Source organism: Panthera onca, chromosome E2 (genome assembly GCF_046562875.1).
Source record: "Panthera onca isolate mPanOnc1 chromosome E2, mPanOnc1 haplotype 2, whole genome shotgun sequence".
Taxonomy (NCBI): Eukaryota; Metazoa; Chordata; class Mammalia; order Carnivora; family Felidae; genus Panthera; species Panthera onca.
The window spans coordinates 15,675,954-15,692,061 of record NC_138353.1 but is presented as its reverse complement, the minus strand read 5'-3'; the positions used below and the strand labels follow the sequence as shown (position 1 = coordinate 15,692,061).

The 16,108-nt window shown below is 47.5% G+C and overlaps 1 protein-coding gene across 10 annotated transcripts in view; it reads left to right on the top strand.

Moving 5' to 3' along the window:
• Positions 1-16,108, top strand: part of SIPA1L3 (signal induced proliferation associated 1 like 3) — a 236,991-nt gene that overhangs the window by 100,660 nt on the left and 120,223 nt on the right. The window lies entirely within an intron of this gene.

Here is a 16,108-nt window from a genome sequence, read left to right as displayed (position 1 = left end):
CCTTCTGCCACAGCTCTGCTGTTCCTGATGCCGCCTACACTTTAAGGCAGGTCCCTTCCACAGTCCTAGTGTGGCAGTTAGGGACACTAGGGGCACTCTCCTTTGGGAGCAGAAGCTTCTGCAAACTGTGTGTGCCCCAGGGACCTCTGCTAGCTCACTTTTGTGGGTAATGAACTGTAAGGGCGGTGGGAGGGCAATGGGGAGGCTGCTGCCATAGTCCAGATGGGAGGCGATGGAGGACAGGACCAAGGTGGGGGGAAAGGGGGGGCAGCTTGGGAGGTGGACTGGACAGGGCTTGCTAATGGCATGGCTGCTCAAGAGAAGGACTGCTGAGCAGACACACACACATACGCTGACACAAACGTCGACCTTGCACTGTCTTCTTCCTGTGAAAGCCATGGTACACATTTGCACATTACAGACTCAGAAATCTTGCAGAAAAGATGCTGCATCTTCGCCTGCGAGACCTTATTTTTTAAAAGACACTTAGTAACATGTTCTACAAAAAAATCTGAAAAATCTTGCTTTAATGGTTCTCATCCTCACCGCATATTAGAGTCATGTGGGGAGTTTTAAGAAACCCCAAGGCCTGGGCCCCACCCCAGACCAGTCCATTAGAATCACCAAGGGTGGGACCAGGCGTGGGGTGTTTACTTTAAAGCTCCCCAGATGTTTCCAGGGTGCGGCCAAGGGTGAGGACTACTACTTCATCGTATCCTTGGGTGAGCTTCACATTTATTAACCTGTATTGTTTGTTCGCCTCTCTGATTATCAAAGTAATGCTTGTTGTTTAAAAAGAAATCAAAGGACTCAATCCTCCAAGATGATCACGATTGCAAGCTAATGTGTTCCTTCAAAATCTTTTTAAATACTTGGGCTAAAAAAACCACATGTGTCCTATAACATGGTGTTTCCCATCTTTTCAAAGAGTTTTTTTTTTTGTTTTTTTGTTTTTAAGTTTTGGGGCCTACTTGAAATGTTTAGGGATTATAAATAATATAATCAGCTGTCTACTTATATTTTTAAAGTTTATTGGCTTTGTGACACATTTAGAATCACGATATCAAAAATGCTGAAATCTAAATGTTGCTTCCGTCTTCTCACATACCATGAAAACAGTGTTACATTCTCCACAGACATCCTTGTCACGAGAGTCACTTTTTGGGCCATTTACACATATTTCTAGCATCCATCATTTTCACGTTCATCTGAAGTGTTTATGATGTGGCACTTCTTTATTTTTTTTTTATTATTTATGTTTAAATGTTACTTATTTTTTTTTTAATTTATTTTTGAGAGACAGAGACAGAGCGTGAGTGGGGAAGGGACAGAGGGAGGGAGGGAGGGAGAGAGAGAGAGAGAGAGAGAGAGAGAGAGAGAGAGAGAGAATCTGAAGCAGGCTCCAGGCTCCGAGCTGTCAGCACAGAGCCCAACGTGGTGCTCGAACCCACAGACCTGAGCTGGAGTCGGACACTTACCCGACTGAGCCACCCGGGCATCCCTATCGTGGCACTTCTTGAACCTATGTATGATGTTTTCATCGGAGACTGTATCCCAAGCCTCAAGAACCCAGTCATATATATCAGTCAGGTTTTTTTTTTTTCCAATTAATTTTCCTTTTAGTTGTGTATGGGTAATTTCTGAAGTACAGGCACTAACTTGCTATGTTACATTTAAAAAGAAAATATATTTTCTGGGGCGCCTGGGTGGCTCAGTCGGTTGAGCGTCCGACTTCGGCTCAGGTCATGATCTCGCGGTCCGTGAGTTCGAGCCCCGCGTCAGGCTCTGGGCTGATGGCTCAGAGCCTGGAGCCTGCTTCCGATTCTGTGTCTCCCTCTCTCTCTGCCCCTCCCCCGTTCATGCTCTGTCTCTCTCTGTCCCAAAAATAAATAAATGTTAAAAAAAAATTTTTTTTTAAAAAGAAAATATATTTTTTAAGGACAGTTACTGAAAATGGGTGAATGAATAAATGTGAATACATAAAAGTGATTACATAAGTACTTGTTTTTGAGTCAGACTAATCATCCCAATATGAATTAAAAATGTCAATTTAGGGAAATTAAATTTCACCCCCCACAGCGGCATTTTGCTTCAAGACAGGTTGCCTTACACACACTTTTTTTTTTCCATTTTCAAAATTCTAGTTTAATGCCACTCTCTGTATCATAAGACTTTTACATCCAGTATTTTGTTTAGAATAAGTGGATCTGCTTACAATTATTTGCTCCTATTCTTTTTTGAAAGAATATTTAAAGGACCTGTTTAAGTGACTCACAACACTTGGGACTGTGATGTTGAGCCCTTGAGAATGTTTTCTAAATCTATTATAACATATGCTGCCTTTTTATCGTTATCCAGACCAGCATCATCTAAGTCTTTAGGTGCTAATGTGTCTTTCCCAAATATCACTTTGTTCAAAATAAAATAGTACGAAAACTCTGAAAGACAATTCTTATTTCTGAGCATCATTTTTGGGGGGAAATCTTACTTTATACTTGGACAGTTCTTGTAATCAAAGTAAATTAATTAGGTTAAATACACAGAATTAGCTCAGTGGTGTTGGACTTTCCTGCCACGAGCAATATAGTTGGAGAGCCTGAGCTCTCCGACTTTCCCAGCTTAATCTCATTCATTCATTTATTCATCCACTCATTCAGCATTGATTAATTTCCAGTCAGCTACCCTAAGAACTGGTATAGATGACAGTAGTAAAAATGGCCTGTGCTGGAACCCCAGCCCTCCAGTTCCACCTGTGTGCCTATGGCTAAAGCACTTACCTTCCTGTGCCTCAGCTTCCCCATCTATAAACTAGAGGTAGTAATACTACCTACCTCATAAAATGGTTTGTGGAGAGTCAGGGATTTAAAATACAGATCCATGATCCCAGGTGGAACATGATTGAAACAGACTATCCAAATTATCCAGGGGCACCTGGGTGGGTCATTCCATTAAGCGTCCGACTTCAGGTCCTGAGCTCACGGTTCGTGAGTTCGGGGCGAGCCCTGCATCGGGCTCTATGCTGACAGCTCAGAGCCTGGAGCCCGCTTCTGATTCTGTGTCCCCCTCTCTTTCTGCCCCTCTCCAGCTCATGCTCTCTCTCTCTCTCTCTCTCTCTCTCTCTCAAAAATAAACAAACACTAAAATAAATAAATAATCCAAATTATCCAGAATTCCAAAACACATCTAGCCTAAGAGGTTTGGAAAGGATTCATGAGGTATGAAAGCACTTAGCATAATGCCTAGCACATAATAAATGCCATGTAAATGGTACCCATTTATTATTATTTAAAGTGCGTTGCCTCATCTTCCTTAATCATCATCTTGGAAATGCAAATGATAACCATAGTGAGATAACATTCCACACCCACCTCGATGGCTAAAATAAAAGACGATACAGGAGGAAATGAGGTCAGAGAATTAATGCAAAGCCTTGTAGGGACTGAGGCTTTGTCCTAAATGTATAGTGGGAGGGTTCTGAACACAGAATGGACGTGATCTGAGTCATGTTAAGAGTCCCTCTGGCTGTGTGTGGGAGCAGGAGTGGGAGCCAGGAAACTGGGGAGGAAGTTCCTGCTAATAAGTCCATGGTCCGGGCAGGAGACACTATGCGGGGATGTACGCAGGTCCTCATGTTTTCAAGGTGGGGCCAACCGTAAGTATGAACGGACTAGGTGTAGGATGAGAGAGGGGCCGGCGAAAGACGGCACTAAGGTTTTGTCCTCACCACCAGGAAGACCTTGAGTTGGGGACCACCTGAGCGGAGGTTTGCAAGGAGAAAGCGAAGGTGGTGTAAAGAATCAGGAATATGCACCTTTGGGTCTGTTAAACGTAGGCAGCTGCCCGAGCTGGCTGGGAAGCAGTCGGTATCCTAGTCTGGAGTTGAAGGGAAAGGTCTCTGCTGCCGAAGGAAATGTAGGAGCCCTCAGCAAAGAAACAGTATTTAAAGCCAGGAGACCAGATGAGATCACCGAAGGATGCGTGTTGATAGAGAAGAGAAAAGCTGTCCAAGAGTCAGAGGCTGAGAAGGAGGTATCTGGGGGAGGCAGAGACCCAGAGAGCACGGAGCCTGGAAACAGCCTTGAAAGCTGGGGACATGACAGACAAATGGTTGATGGGCGCAGGTTCAAGAAAGAGCTTTTGGGTTTGTTTTTATTTATTTGTTTGTTTTATTCATTTTTGAGAGACAGAGACAGGGCATGAGCAGGGGAGGGGCAGAGAGAGAGGGAGACATTGAATTCTGAAGCAGGCTCCCGGCTCCGAGCTGTCAGCACAGAGCCAGACGTGGGGCCCGGACCCACAAACCCCGAGATCATGACCTGAGCTGAAGTTGGACGCTCAACTGACTGAGCCACCCAGGCGCGCCATTTGTTTGTTTTTAGAACAGTTTCAAGTTTACAGAAAATTGATCTCACAAAGGTATGAAATGGATCCAACCTTAACGATAATACAGAATAGTTTGATGTCCCACCCGTGTGTTCCTCCTGCTCTCCCCTACCTCCCGATCTTTTTCCGAGACAGGGCCTTGTGCCCACCTTCCCAGCAGACACGAGCTGTGTGAACGTACGGCCCCGCGTGTTCTCTTTGTTGCTCTGTCGCTGGTGCTGAGGCCACCACATCTGACGCACAGTAGCCGCACAAGGTCTTCTCTGGAGGAGGGATTAGAACTTGAAGGAGCCCTTGCAATCAGAGGCTGTCACTCCAGAATGTGACAAAAATGTATCTTCTGGACCTGGGCTTCTGGCTCCTCTGGGTATCTTCCCTCTTCCCACCGTGGGTTTTAGCGGGAAGGAATAATCGGGAATGAAACCCGGACATCCGGGTGGTCCCCAAACTAACCATTTACTAAGTGCCTGGTCCCGTGGCGGGACTGACATGGCTTCCCCATCTGTAAATGGGATACTAATAGTATTGACCTCACAGAGCTGTTGCGTGGAATCAATGGGGTAATGCTGTGAAACACCGTAGGTGTAAGTGTGGGCTGTTGTTAAAAGTAATACCGTTACCATTATTCTGACTTCATGGCACTCCCTCTCTGGTAGGGGAGATAGATATCAAATAATCACTCAAACAGCCACATAATTTAAGTGGTAAGTAAACTCTAAGGAAAAGCCAAGGTGCCTTGAGAGAATAGCAGGGTGGGAGGTGAGGGTCTTATTTGAGGCTCGGGTGGGGATGGGAGGGTCCGAGAAGACTTTTCTGAAGAAGTGGCCCCTAAGGATAAATAGGAACTCGCCCAGGGGCGAGGTGTTTTGAGCAGAGAGAATAGCCTGCAAAGAGGCCCTGAGATGGTGCACAGCTGAAGTGTGTTGGAGGGACCCAGGCCGGTGTGTCCTGGGGTGGGGCGGGGGTCGAGTCAGCAGGCCCAACACGTGGGGCCCAGTGATAGAGATTTGGACTTTCTTCCCACAGCCCCTGGGAGCCACAGAAGGGTTTTAAGGAGAGCAGTCATACTATCTGGTTTGGTTTCGTTTGGTTTCTTCACTCCTGTGTGTACTTTCAAGTCTTGGTGTCCTGACTCCTTCCTCAAGGACCGTTTGTCACGCCTGCTCAAGCCAGGGTCAGGGTCAGACGCTCCAGCCCTCGCCCAGCATGCAGCACCCTGAAGCGTGCTGTCTTCTGCCACTCAGTTTGCAGGGTTGAAAGGAGCTTTACATCAGGAGAAGGTGCCCTGGTCCAGGCTCAAGGATCCTCAGGAAAGACGTGGCTTGTCGATCCATGCCTGCCCGGCCACTGGGGGTGGGGGGGGCGCCGCATCGCGGATCACAGCAGCACCGCCTCTGTCTCAGAAAGTCTCTGGGCATTGCTGACCTGTGATCCCTTCCTCTCAGAAAAGAGACCAGCCTGCTCCCCGCAAAGATTGCCTCGTTTCGCCCCACACCTGGAGCTACCGACTGCACCCTCCCTCCCCGGTTCCCTGTTTATTTTGTCAGATGCCAACCAATATGTTGTCTCAGTTCCCTCTCCTGGGCCAGGCCCCGGAAAGAGGTGGGACAGGAGGGGGAGGCGAGTTTCCAGATGACCTGTGTCTCCTCATCACTGCACAGGAAATAGCTATTTTGTGAGCCATTTGTTTTTGGAGGCCCTATATCAGTGCCCCAGCCCCTCAGGGTGGACCCAGGTGAGTCTGCCCACCTCCCCTTTGTCGTCCCTCCCCCCCCCCCCCCCCCCCGCCCACCTTCCAGCCTGGGAATCGTGTCAGATTCCTGGGGTGTGGAGAGGCTCAGGTACCCTGAGCATCTCCTCTGCGGAGTGACGTCTGTCGGTTGCTGGGTGAGTGGAGGGCCCTGCTGTCCTTCCTCTGCTTGCCCATGGCTGCCTGCTCCCAAAGCAAGGAGGGCTGTGACCTCAGGGGGAGGGGGCCTCCCTTCAGAGCAGTTGGATACATTGTGTCTCAGGAAACCCACAAAGCTTACAGCCTGGGCTCCAGAGCTGTGCCACCCACGTAGTTGACAGACTCTTCTAGAGACTCTTAAACAGATGGGTTCCCCACCCAGGCCTGGTCCTTGCTGTTAAGTGTGTCACAGGTATTGATTAATTTAATCCTTCCCACAGCCCTATGAAGTAGGTACTGTCGATTTTATAGATGAGGAAACTGAGGCACAGGTAAGCCAGGTCACTTGTCTGAGCCACACAGCTAGAACGTGGCAGAGCAGGACTCAAACCCAGGCCGTCAGGCTTCATAATCACTGTTCTGTGACTGCCTGCCCACTCCCCTGACACTGCACACACTCTCCTTACCACATCACCCTGTTTATTTTCTCCTTAGCACTTACCAGAATCAGTTTGTTGACTTGTGTGTCACCTGTCTACACCCTTTAGCATGTACGATTGATGATACAAATGATGTGTCTTATTCGTTACTGTAAACCCAAAATAGTATCTGGGATAGGACCAGGCACACGGAGCTTCTCAGGCAGTATCAGTTGAAGGAACGAACCAAAGTTGCCAGTGAAAAGGATGTGGAGATACTGGATCTCTCATAACTCCACGCACGGGAATGTCCAGTGGTACAGCCGCTTGCCAATACAGGTTGGCAGTGTCTTAAAAATTAAATCTATGACTGCGACATGACCCAACCGTTGCACTCTTGGGTGGTTATCTGTCCCTGAGAAATAAGACTAATGTCCACACAGAAACCTACACACAGTTGTTCACAGCAACTGTACTCAGAACAGTCAAAAGCTGGAAGCAGCCTCGAAGTCCTTCAGCGGATGAATGGTTGCACATACTCTTGGTACCACGCACCAGTGTGGATGAACCCGGGGAAATTGTGCTGAGCACAAAGTCAGTCCCAAATGGGATCATGCACATGCCGTGTAGGACTTCCACGGCTAGAGAGAAGTCAATGCCTGGCCACTAAGCTTCAAAGGACAGACTGACTCTCTAGTTAGGAGTAATGCAGCTGGTGACTAAGTTGAGGCCAGTGCTCAGTGATCACTCTGAAGATCCTAGGGCCCCTAAGAATTATGCTTCCTCGGGGCACCTGGGTGGCTCAGTTAGTTGGGCATCCAACTTCAGCTCAGATCATGAGTTCGAGCCCCACATCGGGCCTGCTGCTGTCAGGGTGGAGCCTGCTTTGGATTCTCTGTCCCCCTCTCTCTCTGCCCCTCCTCCTACCTCTCCTCCTGCCCCCCTCAAAAATAATAACATTAAAGAAAAAAGAAATAATGCTCCATCTATCTACTCTGCCTCTGCTGTCTAATGGAACAACAAAGCCTGGATGACAGTGCATCTGTTTACAACATGGTTTACAGAATATTTTAGGCCCAATGCTGAGGCCTACTGCTCAGAAAAAAAGATTCTTTTCAGAATATTACTGCTCACTGACAATGCACCTGGTCACCAGTAGCTCTGATGGAGATGGACAAGGAGATTCATGCTGTTTTCACGCCTGCTGACACAATGTCCATTCTGCAGCCCACGGACCAAGGAGTCATTTCAACTTTCAGGTCTTAATATTTGAGAAATACATTTTGGTAGATTCTAGCTGCCGTACGAAGTGATTCCTCTGAGCAAAGTAATTTGAAAACCTTCTGAAAAGGATCCACCATTCTAGATGAAGTTAGAACCTTCGTGATTCATGGGAAGAGGTCAAAATATCAACATGAACAGGAGTTTGCAAGAAGTTGATTCCAACCCTCATGGACGAATTTGAGAGATCCAAGACTTCGGTGGAGGAAGTCACTGCGGATGTGGTGGAAATAGCAAGAGAACTCGGATTAGAAGGGGAGCCTGGCGATGGGACTGAATTGCTGCGATCTCATGATGAAACTTTAATGGATGAGCAGCGACTTCTTATGATGGAGAAAGGAAGAGGTTTCTCAGGATGGAGTCTACTCCAGGTGAAGATGCTGTGAAGATTGTTGAAATGAAAACAAAGGATTTAGAACGTTACATAGACTTGGTTGAGAAAGCAGCAGCAGGCTTTGAAAAGATCGTCTTTTTTTTAAAAGCAGTTCTCCTGTGGGTAAAATGGGTGAAACAGCATCACATCTACACAGTAATCATTCATGAAAGGAAGAATCAATCAGTGTGGCCAACTTCTCTGTTGTCTTATTTTTCAAAATTGCCACAGCCATCCCAACTTACAGCAACCACCACCCTGATCAGTCAGCAGCCCTCGACATCGAGGCGAGACCCTCCACCAGCAAAAAGATTACCACTCACTGAAAGCTCAGAGTTGATAGCATTTTTCATCAATAAAGGATTTTTAGGTGTTTATTTATTTATTTTGAGAGAGTGTGTATGTGGTCAGGAGAGGGGCATAGAGAAAGGGAGAGAGAAGAATTCCAAGCAGTCTCCACGCTCAGTGTGGAGCCCAACGTGGGGCTCAGTCCCAGGACCCTGAGATCATAACCTGAGCTGAAATCAAGAGTCAGATGCTTAACTGACTGAGCCACTCAGTCACTCCAATAAAAAGTATTTTTGGGGCGCCTGGGTGGCTCAGTCGGTTGGGCGTCCGACTTCGGCTCAGGTCACGGTATCGCAGTCCGTGAGTTCGAGCCCCGTGTCGGACTCTGTGCTGGCGGCTCAGAGCCTGGAGCCTGCTTCCGATTCTGTGTCTCCCTCTCTCTCTGCCCCTCCCCCGCTTGCTCTCTGTCTCTCTCTCTCAAATAATAAACATTAAAAAAAATTTTTTTAAGTATTTTAAAATTAAGGTATATACGTTATTGTGGGTTTTTTTTAAAGACATAATGCTATTGCACACTTAGTAAACTATACTATAGTGTAAACATAACTTTTATACACACTGGGGATACAAAAATTCATTTGACTCACTTTATTGCAATACTTACTTTATTGCGGTAGTCTGGAACTGACCCCATGGCATCTCTGACGTGTGCCTGTATGTGGTATCTCTGGGTATCTTACAAGTATATGTGAGTCTACAATGATCTCAATAAAAAATTATGTTTTAAAAAAGTTGCCAGAGAGACTGGAGGAGAGACAAAGGGGGAGCAGCGGGTGGCTGTGGCCAGAGAGGCTAGGGTAGGGGCAGGGCAGAGCACAGCACAGGGCCTCCTAGACCAGGGAGTTGAGAGTTTATCCCGAGGTCAGGTCTGGAAGGGGTTCAGGCAGGGGAGGGACCTGGCCAAATCCACGTTTCTGCAGGAAAGATTGGGGTGAAAGAATCTGGTAAGTGAGAGCTGCAAGAAGGGGACCTGAATGTGGGGACAGGTGAACTTGCTGGAGAGCCTTTTAGGGGTGCAGCTGCCCAGCCTCCCAGGGAGAGGAGCAGGGATGACTGACGGATCCTAACTTGCTGGGAGTTAGGTCCTAACTCCTGTGTGTGGCCACCCAAATCTGGAAAGGGGCTTTGTGTACAAGGAAGAGGTCCTGGCTCCAGCCTCCTCATTCATGTGGGACAAATGGCTTTATAATAACCCCTGGGCCACCACAGTTCCCTAAGAATACATGTCCCTGTGGTCTCCTCACCCCTCCCCCCAACCCCCAGAGATGGGGAACTCTAGGGGAGGGAACAAAGTACTCAGTTGATACGTGTCATCGGCCAGGCTCTGTGTCTTGTTTGGGGTGTGGGTTACACAGGTATAGACATGTGTCAAAGTTCATTAACCTGTACATACAAAACAGGTACATGTATGCAATTATACTTCAGTAATTAAATATATTCCATCAAATAAGAATGATAAAATAGTTCATATTTTTTTATGTTTTTATTTTTTTGAGAGAGAGACAGAGTGAGTTAAGGGAGGGGCAGAGAGAGGGAGAGAAAGAGAATCCCAAGCAGGCACCACACTATCAGCACAGAGCCCGACTAGGGACTCAAACTCACGAACCATGAGATCATGACCTGAGCTAAAACCAAGAGTTGGACCCTTAACCAGCTAAGCCACCCAGGTGCCCCATAGTTCATATTTATGAAGCCTTTTCTCTGTGCCAGGCTCCATGCTAAACACTTGATACGTGTTAATTCATTTTACCAGCACAACAATTCTGTGAGATGGGTACTTCTCGCATTTTATAGATGAGGCAGCTCAAGGGAGATCACACGTCCCTGGTCACAGAGCTCCCTGGTGGCAGAGCAGCGATGGCACCCGGCACAGGCAGACTCCGGAGCTCAGGTTCCTTTGGTTTCCCAGTATTCTCACCCCGGCCTTTCCCCGATTCTGATGGGCCGGTGGTACACAGCAGCTGGGGAGGGCTCCTCCTGAGGGCCTCTGGCCATGTGCTGTTGCAGAGAGCCCCACGGAGGTCAGATCTTAGGGCAGCCCAGATCCAGAAGTGCGACCTTTGATTCAGGAACAGAGCCGCTGCGGGAGAGCCAGGCTGGGCTTTCTTGTGCTCTCTCATCCTCGTCCCCAGCCAGCTGGGGATTAACCGCCTGCTGTTCTCAGTAGAAATAGAACATAGGAAACTTGCTGCAGCTCAGCTTGGCTCTTGTGATGAATGAGGGAAGTAACCCTCTGTGGGAGGTTCTTGAGCCCTTGTGCACAAAGGACAGCGCAGCTGGCTGTTTCTGCGGCATCACATGCGTGGTGCCATCTGGGCGGGCAGGGGACATGCAGCTTGAGACCTGTACATAATCTCCTTATGTTGGGATTCAGGGTGTCTCTGATGCCCCATTGTCCTCTTACAGAGATTTCTCCTTGTTAACAGTCAGAAAACGGCTGCCTAGTCTTTGGGTCTCCGTTAGGATGCATTTAGATGCAGGTAACAACCCCCCGCCATCATTTGGCTAAATAGCAAAGAAGTTTAATGTGTCTTAGATGTCCATCGGGCAGTGGCTGTCTGGTGGGTGGGATCAGTAGTTCAGATATCTGTCATCAAGGACTCAGGTTCTCAGCGTTAGCCTTACCTTAGTATGGAGATATAGATAGATAGAGATATATAGATATATCTATATACAGATACATATAGATATATCTAGATACAGATATAGATGTACCTCTTTGTCCCAAAATGGCTGCCAGTGACAGGGCTACTAGCTTTCTTGTCCACAGACATTAGGAGAGAGAGAAAAAAAAAAGGCATCCTTTGTGGATTATAAATACTCCCTTTAGTCCGTGATTGGTCCAGCTTAGGTCATAATATCCCCACCCTTGCCAGGCCAATCACATCACCAGAGGAATGACATACCTTGATTGCCTTTAACCAGTTGGGGCCCATTATCCAGGAGAAGAGGGAAGTAGGTACTGAGTAGACAATCAAACACCTGCCACAGCTGGGAAAGGCCTCCAGACTCCTCCCTGACCAAGGCTCACTAAATTAAAAAACTGTCAGGCCCAACAGTTTGTGGCATTTAAGGACACAGAAGTATGATTCTCATTTTTTAGTGTTTATTTTTGAAAGAGCAAGAGGGGTGGGGGTGGGCAGAGAGGGGAGGGGGACAAAGGATCTGAAGCAGGCTATTCGCTGACAACAGAGTGCCTGATGTGGGACTCGAACTCACGAACCGTGAGATCATGACCTGCACTGAGATAAGAGTCAAACGTTCAACCGACTGAGCCACCCAGGTGCCCCTGCTTTTCTTTTGAAGAAGTACAGTGATTTGTGTCCAGTTTGTGCCTTCTGCCTCCCCTTCCACCCTCACATAACCCCACAAATGGGGAGCACGTAGAGTTTGTCTCCCATAGACTACTTGTCTTTTGGCAAAAACTGTGTTGCCTCCTTTCCCCGTGGGTAAGTTTTTCTTACTTTTTCCTTCATTCTCTGTTTTTCCTTCCATTCCTTCCCCACCCTGAGGTGTGAGTGGTGTGGTCTATAGCTATGTACATATCCTTGCAAAAAGATATACTGAGATTTGAATAAGAGCTTCCAGAAATGGTTTTGGGCTCCATATATCATTTCTTCCGGTTTTCACCTAACAGCATGTTTTTGAGATTAGCCATGTCACTGTGTGCTCCTGTGTGTTTGTTTGCCCTCTGAACAGCCATAACGTGATGTATATCCGTGACTCCTGACATTTCCAGTCCCCCGTGTTGGCACCCAGGTCACCCCCAGCAGACAGCATTCCGTGAATACCCACATACGTGTGTCCTTCTGAGTCCCTGGGGCTTATATCCAGGAGTTGTGTTATGGCAGGAGACAGACAGACAGGCATCTCTCTTCCCCCAGGAATGGCCAGCCTCCATGAGGCTGCTCTGGCCCACACTCTCCCCAGAGTACAGGAGAGTCCAGCTCTCCCATTGACTTGTCATCATTTGCTTTTATCCTGCCTCCTAATTTGTGTCAAGCCAATGAAGTTGGGGTCTCAGGTTTCAATGTGCTTATTACTGGTCTGGCTGAGTGTTACCTCCTGCCCCCTCCTGCACCCTCCTGCACCTGCACCCTGATTCAGGCTTCCCTTAGCATGAGTGGCCTATTCAGAGATGAAGGAAGGTGGGGGGGCATGGTCATTAGGGGCAAACTCTGGAGCCCAAGCCAGGCTTGGGTTCAAATTCTGAGCCTGCCATCTAACCTGGCAAGTTACTTAACCTCTCTGAGCCTGAGTTTCCTTAAATAGAAAATGGAAATGATAGTGGTATCTATATGCTAAGATATACTGCAGATTTAATGAGATAATATATATAAAGCATTTTGGACAGTATCAAGCATATATGTGATATGAAAATATCAGTAGTTAGTATCACTGTCATCATTATTGAGTGTTGTAAGGTTTCTAAACATTCAAATATTTTACTCTCTCTTTTACCCTATCTTTTCTTTTTTATTTATTTACTTATTTTCATTTTTGTGAGAGGACACACACGAGCAAGGAAGAGGAGCAGAGGGGGAGAGACAGAGAATCTTTTTATTTAAAAATTTTTTTAAATGTTTATTCATTTTTGAGAGACAGAACAGAGCACGGGCAGGGGAGGGGCAGAGTGAGAGGGAGACAGAATCCAAAGCAGGCTCCAGGCTCTGAGCTGTCAGCACAGAACCCAATGCAGGGCTCCACTGTGGGATCATGACCTGAGCCAAAGGCAGATGCTCAACCGACTGAGCCACCCAGGCGCCCCAAGAGAAAGAGGATCTTAAGGGGTCTTCATAATATCAGGGTGGAGCCTAAGATTCTCTCTCAAGATTCCCAACTCGGGGCTCAATCCCAGGACCCTGGGATCATGACCTGAGCTGAAATCAAGAGTAAGATGCTCAACTGACTGAGCCTTCCAGGTGCCCCATTACCCTCTCTTTTCTTTTAATTCACATCAGATTGTCTGCCTATGGAGGCATTTCTGGCTTCTCTCTGCTGGCTTCTTAGGGAGCATGAGAGAGATTATAGTGAAACTTGTACAAAGACAAATCAGGCCTGGATATACTCCTCTGTCCCACATTTGGGCAGCTGGTATCTATTCATTTCCAGGTATGTGATTGTATTTTTATTTTTTTTTTTTCTTTTTTTTTTTTTTCTTTCTTTTTTTTTCTTTTTTTTTTTTTTTTTTTTTTTTTTTTTTTTTTTTTTTTTTTTTTTGGGACAGAGAGAGACAGAGCATGAACGGGGGAGGGGCAGAGAGAGAGGGAGACACAGAATCGGAAACAGGCTCCAGGCTCCGAGCCATCAGCCCAGAGCCTGATGCGGGGCTCGAACTCACGGACCGCGAGATCGTGACCTGGCTGAAGTCGGACGCTTAACCGACTGCGCCACCCAGGCGCCCCTGTATTTTTAATGTTTAAAAACATGGTATTTGAATTTTTAAAAATTTCAACATTATAGAGGTATATGAGGTCAACATTGAAAATGTTGCTCCTTCTTTCCTGGCACCCCCCCCTCCAGTCTTACTTCTGGGAGATAAAATAATGATTGTGAACAGTTTGCTGTGTCAGCCGTGTTGTTAAGGGTGTGAACCCTGGACCCAGATGCCCTGGGCCTACATCTTGGTTCCAGCACTGACTGGCTCTGTGACCTACCCTTTGCTGTTGCTGTCATAACACGGTGTCGCAGACTGGGTGGTTGAAACAACAGAAACTTAGGCTCTCCAGTTCTGAGATCTCCAGTCTAAGACCACGGTGCCATCAAGGTTGGTTTCCTCTGAAGCCTCTCTCCTTGGCTTGAAGGCATCTGCCGTATTGCTCTTGTTCCTCTGTGCACACGTGGGCCCCACACGTCTTGTCTGTGTCCTGATCGCATCTTACAAGGACATCAGTCAGATTGGATTAGGACACACCCTAATGGTCTCCTTTTAATTTACCCCTATAAAGGCTTATCTCCAAATACAGTCACATTCCGGGGTACTGGGGTTAGGGCTTCAACATCTGACCTTGACATTCTGTGCCTTGGTTTCTTCATCCATAAAATGGAGACAGTACACTGTGTCTACCTCATTAGGCTTTATGAACATATGATATATAATGTGTACAAAGTGCTGGCACCCGCTAAGTGGTATATTCCCATTTGCACTTGGTGTTGGAATCACTGGGTCCACAGATGTACATGGTTTCAATTTAATTAACTGACAAATTGCCTTCAAAGGAGTTTCTGCCAGTTAGTACCCCCCGCCAACAGAATAGGGACCTGTTTTTTCTTGCCTGTTGGTTTTGTTTTAATAATGGAAAATTTCAAACATTTACAGAGGCAGAAAGAAGAGCACGCAGAGCCCACAGGTGCAGACCTGTCACTAGAGCCTGTAGTTACTGGCACCCCGCCAAGCATGCTTCCTCCAACCCCTTGCCTTTGGATTATTTTGAAGCGGTTCCCAAACATCGGATCATTTCGTTTGGGAGGGGTTTAAACTCCATGCTCACAATGTTCCTGTGCCTTATGGAAGAGAGGAGGAGATTTCCATAAAATAATCCTTCGTTTGTGTGGGGCTTTTCACTTTCCAGCTGCGTCTTCTCCCCCTCAGTCTCAGATGCCCCTAAAATGCAAGCAAGACAGGTGTATCTGTCAAGAAAACAGAATCAAGGTATTTCTAGGGATTACTCTAAGTATTTCAGGCAGAAGGAATTCGACACAGAGAACTTGTGTTAATGAGCGATGGAGGAACAGAGGAACAAAACAGGGACGGGGAGGCAGTCCTGAGACTAGAACCGGAGCTGGAGGGACACAAGGGGGAGGTGGCATTACTGGAACCCAGGGCAGTGGAAGTGTCTGAGACTCTGTCCAAGGTGGAGGGTGAGAGGGAGAAGCACGCCCATTAGCTGAACTTAACCAGGAATCCTGGGAAATGTAGTTTCCTGTGATTCAGCACGGAACCGGCAGTGGACCAATCAGAGAAGTTGATACCCATTTAATGGTTGCGAAAACCAGAGTGTCTAAATGACCTGGTCAGGGGTATGTTGCTTAGTGATCTGCACCATCCTCGACACTGGGGTCCCTTGAGGCAGCTCTTTGGGCACTGCCTGCCTGGTGCTAGTCCCTGCTGCCTGGGACAGGCCTCCCTTGAGAGGCTCAAGGCCATTTGTCCATGGTTACATTTTCTTCCTTTGCTGGAGGAATCCTTTCCAAACTTCCCCCGCCCTGTGCTCACAAGACACTCCCTTTTGCTCTGTCAGAGGCCTGGGTTGTACCGTGACCTAATGAAAACCCTCCTGAGGACCCTGTGCCTGTAGGCAGGGTGGCTCTGCTTGCCTGCAGAGTCCTGGGTGGGGGGATGCAGGGAGCCCCGGCGTGAGGCGCCAATGTCTCGGGCCAGGAGAGAGGCCAGAGGAACGTCCCAGCACTGAGCGA